Here is a 7,792-nt window from a genome sequence, read left to right as displayed (position 1 = left end):
GATCTCCTAGGGAGAGAGTATAGATGGAGATGAGAAGAGCCATCATGGAGCCATGGGGCATACCAGCATTTTGAGGGAGTGCAGAGGAGGAGCAAAGGAGGTGAGATTAGGGTGGTTTGAAGGGATGAGGAAAACTAGGGAGTAGAAGTAGAGGAAGGAATGAAGGAGGAAGTAACTCTGGAGAACTGCAGTAAGGACGGGCAAGATGAGGACATGGAAGTATCCTTTAAATTTGCTAGCACCTAAGTCATTGGTGACCCTGAGCAGTCTTGGTAAAGTATTGAAGATGAAAGTCAGAGTAGAGAGAGAAGTGGGTTATTGTTTACAGATACATACATATGTGATAAAAGAATAAAGATATGCTTGGGAATGATAAACACTAAGATTCAAGAGAGCAGTTGCCTCTGGCAGAGAGAGTAAAGTGGTAGGAGAGGGGTACTTCAACAAAATAGAATTTTGTTTTTTAACATGAATCATGTGTATACATGATGTTCATTATGTTATTTTCTGGGCCTCCTGAGTTAGGAGGGCAATATAAATTCAGACCCATCGCTACCCTTTTTGCTTTTTCCACCTGTGGGTTCAAGTAGTTGCAAACTTCCTTGCTGCTTCCCAAGGCCCTTGGGGCACTTGGGGTTTTGCAGGGGGCATTGCCAGTTCCTCAACCTTGGGCAGACCTAGTGAATTTCTCCTGGCCCTGAATGGGTGATAAAACTCCAGCCCTCATAACTTGTTTCTGATTCCAATACCCTCCTGTTATAGGAACCTGAAGTCAAGGAATTAACACCGAGTGGTCCAAAAACAGTAAAACCTATAGGAAACTCAGAGTCTCCAAAGTCGAGAATTCCTTTTGTGCCAAAAATGAAGAGAGTAGTCAGAGCAGCAAGGGGAACTGACCCAGAAGAGTCCCATGGTCTGAGAATAATGAAACCTCTAGGACTTTTGGAAACACAAAGCCATTAAATTGGGGACACTTACGTGTGCCAGGGACTCCAACATATTACCATGTACATATCACCGCAATAGAGAGGAAAAAAGCCCTCCCTTCCTTGAACTGGTAATGGAACAATCAGAGTCTATAAAATTGGTATGCTTTACATCAAAAAAATAGCAAGTTAAAAAAATCATTGTGAAAGGATAGAACAATATGTTTACAAAAAAGACATATATAAAAAAACAAAAACTAGAAACACTTTAAAAGTACAGCCACTGAAATAAAAAAACCTCTGGAACTGTACTACAGTTCCCAATTAATTAAATGATTTAGTGGATGCTAGGTGAAAGGTTACTGAGTACAGGATGTTTGTATGGTGCCAGAGTATTGCTCCACAGATTATTTGTTAACAATTTGTAAAGGGAAAGCACACCTTTATATGAAAAAAAGTGGCAGTCACCATTATAGCCAAGTGATCAAACAGTATCACCAGTAGTGAGGCACCCTGACATTAAGTGTCTCCTGATAGGATACAAGATGAAGTACACAGCATCATCTAAGAGATAATGATGCCAAAAATGTGTAAGTTAAATCCAGTCCAGCATCTAGACTTAGGTTTTATTCATTTTTTTTTTCTGAACTACTTGATAGTTGTGTTAAAAAAACACAATTTAACTGAATAAATTTGAAGATCTAATTGGCGATTAGACTGGTGACTCATGAATCGGGCAGCATTCCATTTAGCAACTAGGAGGGTGCTCTAAGTGGTTGTATAAAATGGAAGGTTTTTATAGGAAGGAGGGTGGGGCAAGGGAGCTATTAGCAAAAGAGAAGAAAGGATTATTTTTAGGCCAGGACATCTTTTTGTGGGGGAAGGGACAGCAAGGGTTTTATTATACAGATTGACTCTTCTTTCTCTGGGGAATAAAGAAGGCCCATTTGGCAGATTACCTCATTGGTGCTGACTAGAAAATTCCAGACTAAGTGATTAAGATTACATTTCCAATGAAGGTTGAAACTGCCATAGGTTAGGTATTAAATCTAGGATTGGTGTCATGGGCTTTAGCACAAGCGACACCATTTTGGGCCTGTGGTTTTTCTCTTTAACAGTTGCAAACATCATGACTCTTTAGCTCTAAGTATTTCAACATGCATCTCCCAAGAATAAGACCATTCTCCCACATAATTACAGTATCATTATTATACTTAAAAAATTGAAAATAATTCCCTAAAGTCTTTTATATCTAGAAATGAGATTTGTTTTAAAATTATTCAATAATCCAGTGGGCCAGCGGTGAGGGATGGGGAGACAGGAAATAACTGTGGCCATGAATTGATGATAGTAGATGCAGTCTAATGGAAAATGGTGTCTTTGTACTTAACATTTATTTGTTTGAAAAATTTTTTTTAAGATTTTTTTTTTTTTTTTTTTTTTTTGCTGTGGACCATTTTTAAAGTCTTTATTGAATTTGTTACAATATTGCTTCTGTTTTCTGTTTTGGTTTTTTGACCACGATGCATGTGGGATTCTAGCTCTGCAACCAGGGATCGAACTCAAACCCCCACCCACTGCATTGGAAGGCGAAGTCTCAACCACTGGACTGAAGAGGGGTTAAGGATTTGAGAAAATATAGAGTGAAAACCGAGAAATCCATGAGAAGACGGAAGGTAGTTGGGGGCCAGTTGTGGGGAGACTGTGACTGTAGCCAGAGTTGAAGGGAGTCAGATGCCTTGAGATGGGGGTAAGACTGAGGGAGAGCTATTTCAGTTGTGCCTCTCCCCTCCTCACCCCCACTCCTCAGGACCCTGGGTGGATCATTACCTGCCCCATTGCCTCATGAGGCTGTAAACCCAGCACTCCAGCCTGACTAGGTAGGGCTAGACCAGTAGACCTTAAACATTACCTCCCCACCTGCTTCATATCCTAGGGTCTGGGCCTTAGCCTTCCCCTAAATTCACTGACACCCCTAAAATAATAGGAACTCAAAGGGAAACATATTTGCAATGAAAGAAAAACAACAAACAGAGAAACCTGTATTAGATGAAGCTGAGTTAATAGACCTGGTCAAGTTTAAAATAAGTATAATAAATATCCCCAAAATATAAGGGAGGATATTGTTAACCTAAGGTAGAAACAAACAAGAAGAATCAGTTGGAAATACTGGGAATGAAAAATTTAATAGTTGAAATCCATACATGGATTGAATAGCAGAATGGTTACAGGCAAAATGAAATGATGAGCAATAAGATTAGGGTGAGGATTCTTCCAAACGGCATCAGGAAGGGATAAAGAAAACAAGAAAGATAGAAAACAAATGAGCTAGTTGTTTGTGACCCACAGTGTTGGTGACTAATCCTACAGCCATTCTCAGCCCCCTTCTCCCTTACTTATCTCCACATTGGAGATCGAAAAAGAAGGGGCTGAAATGAGGATCATTTGCTTGTCATATGTCCTCCCCCTTTTTTCTTGCCTTGGACACGGATGTTTTGTCAGGAGCTGTGACAGCTGTCTTGCGATCATGAGGTAGGTTATAGTCATCAGATCAAAAAAATTCAACACACTCAGGACAGCCAAGTAGGAAGGCAGGAAGAGCCCAAGAAGGTTCTTGGTGGCTGAACAGTTGAACTAATGCCAGCAACCACCTACAATCCAACTCCTTGCTATGTAACTACAAACAAAAGAAAAGAAAACAAAACCCACTTGTTTATTTATTTTTTTAAAAATATTCATTTAAAAAAAAAATATTCATTTATTTATTTGGCTGTGCTGGGTCCTAGTTGTGGCGTGTGGGATCTTTTTATTTGCGGCATGCGAACTCTTAGTTGAAGCATGTGGGATCTAGTTCCCTGGTCAGGGATCAAACCCGGTCCCCCTGAATTAGGAGCATGGAGTCTTAGCCACTGGACCACCAGGGAAGTCCCCCAAATTGTTTATTTAAGCCACCATTATTCATGTTTTCTTTAATCAACAACTGAAAACATACCTAACTAAAATATTCCTAACTGATGCCTTGTTCAATAATTTGAAAAAGAACTACAAAGTTGAGATTCAAAGAAATGAGAGGGGAAAAGGTAGAAATCAGTGAAAAAGAGATTTAAAAGAAGTATTTTAGGACTTCCCTGGTGGCCCAGTGGTTAAGAATCCACCTGCCAATGCAGGGGATATGGGTTCAAGCCCTGGTCGGGCAAGATCCCACATGCCGTGGAGCAACTCAGCCCATGTGCCACAACTACTGAGCCTGCACTCTAGAGCCCGCGAGCCACAACTACTGAGCCTGTGCACCTAGAGGCTGTGCTCTGCAACAAGAGAAACCCGTGCACCGCAACAGAGTAGCCCCCACTCTCCACAACTAGAGAAAGCCAAAAATAAATACATAAATAAATTTTAAAAAAAAGAAACTACATGAAATAGTAGAAGAAAACATGAGTGTATTTTTCTTAATAATCTGTGTGTGAAGAAAGCCTTTTGAACTATAACTCAAAATCCAGAAGAGATAAAAGATTTATAAATTTGACTCCATTAAAAAACACCTGCTTAGCAAAATGAAAACCTGGGAGAGAATATTAACAACTTAACGATACATGGCAGATAAAGAACTAATGTCCTTAACACACAGAGAGCTCTTTAAAATAAAGGGAAACTTTTCCTTTCTGTGATGCATGGCTGAAAGATGGCAATGCAGGTTTCCGAGAAAAATTGAGGGGAAAGAGCAAACATAAAAATGGACAAAATATATAAACAGAAAATACACACAAAAGATACAAAAATGTGGGGCTTCCCTGGTGGCACAGTGGTTGAGAGTCTGCCTGCCGACGCAGGGGACACGGGTTTGTGCCCCGGTCCAGGAAGATCCCACATGCCGCGGAGCGGCTGGGCCCGTGAGCCATGGCCGCTGAGCATGCGCGTCCAGAGCCTGTGCTCTGCAACGGGAGAGGCCGCGACAGTGAGAAGCCCGTGTACCGCAAAAAAAAAAAAAAAAGATACAAAAATGAAAAATATACTCAACTTCACTTATAAAAAAGAGAAATGCAACTCTAAACTACACTGAGACACCATTTTTCACCATTTAGATAGGTAGAAATTTAAAAACTTGACAATATCCTGTTGACAAAGCTGTGGGGAAACAGACACCCTCATATGTTGCTGGAGGGAGCACACTTGGAAACAAACTATAGAATTTGGCAGTATTTAACTAAACTACATGTGAATTTAGACTTTGACTCAACAATTCACTTCTGAGAATTTACCCCAAAATACACACTTAGAAATATGAAAAAACATAGGCACAAATCTATTAGTTCAGTATTATCCGTAATAGCAGAATTCTGTAAACAACTGAAATTCCCACCTATAGGGACTGACCGAATAAATTATAGTATGTCCACACAATGCAGTACTGTGCACCCACAAAAGAATGAGGGAGATCTGTATAAACTGACGTTGCTTGATTTCCAGGGTGTATTAAGTGAAATAAGTAAAGTGTATGTTACCTTTTCTTAAAGGATATAAAATATGTGTGCTAATAATGATGATAATTTTTTTTTTCTTCAGAAAGAAACACGTAAACATAAACCAGAAACTAATGAACACAGGGGAACACAGGGTGGAGGGGATGGGGTGGATAGGATAAGGCCAAAAGTGAGACTTCTCTTGAGTTTATTTATTTATTTATATATATATTTGTTAAAATTTTAGGCTGCATTGGGTCTTCATTGATGCATGTGGGATTTCTCTAGTTCCAGTGGGCGGGGACTACTCTTATTGCATTGCCCAGGCTTCTCATTGCGGTGGGTTCTCTTTCTTGCAGAGCACAGGCTCTAGGCGCATGGGCTTCAATAGTGGCAGCATACGGGCTCAGTAGTTGTGGTGCATGGACTCAGTAGTTCTGGTACACAGGCTGAGTTGCCCCTTGGCATGTGGGATCTTCCCGGGCCAGGGCTGGAGCCCGTGTCCCATGCATTGGCAGGTGGATTCTTAACCACCGTGCCACCAGGGACATCCCGGAACCTATGACCCTTTAACACTATGTGAATTACATCCTGCACTGCCTTGTAGCAAATCACCCCCTGTAGCATTTGCATTTCAGAAAGAAGGTCGCGCAGGCCAAGAGCCCCGAGACACACCGGCCCAGTTACCGGGCTGCCTGACGCCAGCAGTGACTGTTTTGAAATAACGCAGGAAGGAGAAGAATGCAAGACCTTCACTATTTTGATCCTTATCATATATGCCGGACTGCGAGCCGCACGTATAAAATCTTTTCCGATTCCCGAAGGAGATGGGGGCACAGTTCTTCAGGCGCTAGCCTGCTGTGTCTTCCTTTCTGCCTGGCAGAAAAATAAAGCCATCTCTCTCTTCCTCCAAAATCTCTGTCTCCGTATTTCTGTTCGGCATTGGTGCACAGGCCAGCTGATATTTCGGCAACACCATCATCCATCTGCTCTTGCTCTTAAGGCCAGTTGAAGATGGTCCCTTGCAGTTTCCCAAGCTAGGTTAGTGATGTGAAATTCTCCTGCCCCTGGCCCTACCTCCTTCCCTGTCCCCAGCCGCGCAGAAGGCAGTTTGCTGGTTGTCTTCCCCAATTCTTCTCCAAGTAGGTTATGTTTACTTCCCAAATCCCTGATCCAGAGGTGGGGGTGCCTACACTCCCAAACCCTGAGTGTCCACCTTCCCCTGCTGTTTGTAGTCTCTTGTGCTGTGCCTACGGTGGCACCTGGGCGGGGGAGGACACTGCCCTTGTCTAGGTTTTTCTAACTGTCTTACTCAAGTTCCAACCTCCAGCTTGTGAATCACCTGTGTCTCTTTTTTGACTTGTAAGCAAGTATTAAGCTTTGGGGTTGGGGGGAGGTCTGTAATGTGAAACAACTTCTTTTCTTCCCTCCCCCCACAGTGTTGTAAGTAACTTTTAACGGCCAAACCCCAGATTTGCACTTCTTTTTTCTCTAACTGCTAAAACCATTTTCTTGCCCCTGGTCTTACTGTAACATTTGGAAAAGGAATAAATGTCGTCCCTTAAACAAAAGAAAACAAAATAAAACAGACTTTCTAGTTGGACTAGACGACTATATTCCTATCTGGCTTGTGCTCCGCCCCCTGGTGGTGGCTCTAGACCGAGCAGGAACACTAAAAAAGGAAGGCATTTGCCGAAGCGCGAGGTTGGTGACTCAGCTTCATTTACATACCCAGAATGCACTGCACTCGGGATCATGCCTACTTTCAAAAGGCTCTAGCCTTCTATTTCTTTTGACTCCCGGCCCCGCTCGGAATCAGGATATTTTCACAGAACTGTGTGAAATAATTGCAGAACTCACTCGTTGTTTGCGGGTAAATAGTTACCGTTGGTGCCTTGGGACTTCCAGTTAGCCGAGGACTGTGTGAGCGGCTCTGACGGCACACTCTGGTTTCTCTTCAGAACGCATAAATCTTTCGCCTTTTACTAAAGATTTCCGTGGAGAGAAACAATTCCGAGTTTCTACCCAATTTTTTGAGGCCTTGTTTTTACAAGGTTAGTAAGTTGGTGCAAGAGAGAGAATGTTTAGAGTTTCGATGCGTCGCGGCTGGTAGCGTTCCCTACGCTGGAATAGAGCAGTCAACGCTGTTTCGAGTGAGTTGTAGGCCGTTTTGGGGATAGTGAGTCCGCGTTCGTTTTTCTCCAGGAATTTGTTTTTCGGTCTGTCGTGTGTCCGCGTGGGTGGTTGTTGTGTTGGTGTTCTCGCGGTGAGGAGCGTGAAGTCCGTGTGATTTCGGACCCAAGACTAAGCGCCCGGAGTTAAAGTGGTTGGCGGAGCGGTGTGATAACATTGGCGAGCCGTGCTCGCGGTTTCTGAAGGCTGCTCGTAAACAGCTGCGTTTCTCAGGGG

General features: G+C 42.6%; 1 non-coding gene across 1 annotated transcript; it reads left to right on the top strand.

The window, feature by feature from the left end:
- Positions 1–7,324: 7,324 nt before the first annotated feature.
- On the top strand, positions 7,325–7,440 carry LOC116745646. The gene has a single exon (XR_004347509.1). It is a non-coding gene; the product is annotated as a U5 spliceosomal RNA (small nuclear RNA).
- The last annotated feature ends 352 nt before the right edge of the window (positions 7,441–7,792 follow it).

Source organism: Phocoena sinus, chromosome 1, assembly GCF_008692025.1.
Source record: "Phocoena sinus isolate mPhoSin1 chromosome 1, mPhoSin1.pri, whole genome shotgun sequence".
NCBI lineage: Eukaryota > Metazoa > Chordata > Mammalia > Artiodactyla > Phocoenidae > Phocoena > Phocoena sinus.
This window is presented reverse-complemented; position numbering and strand designations above follow the sequence as displayed.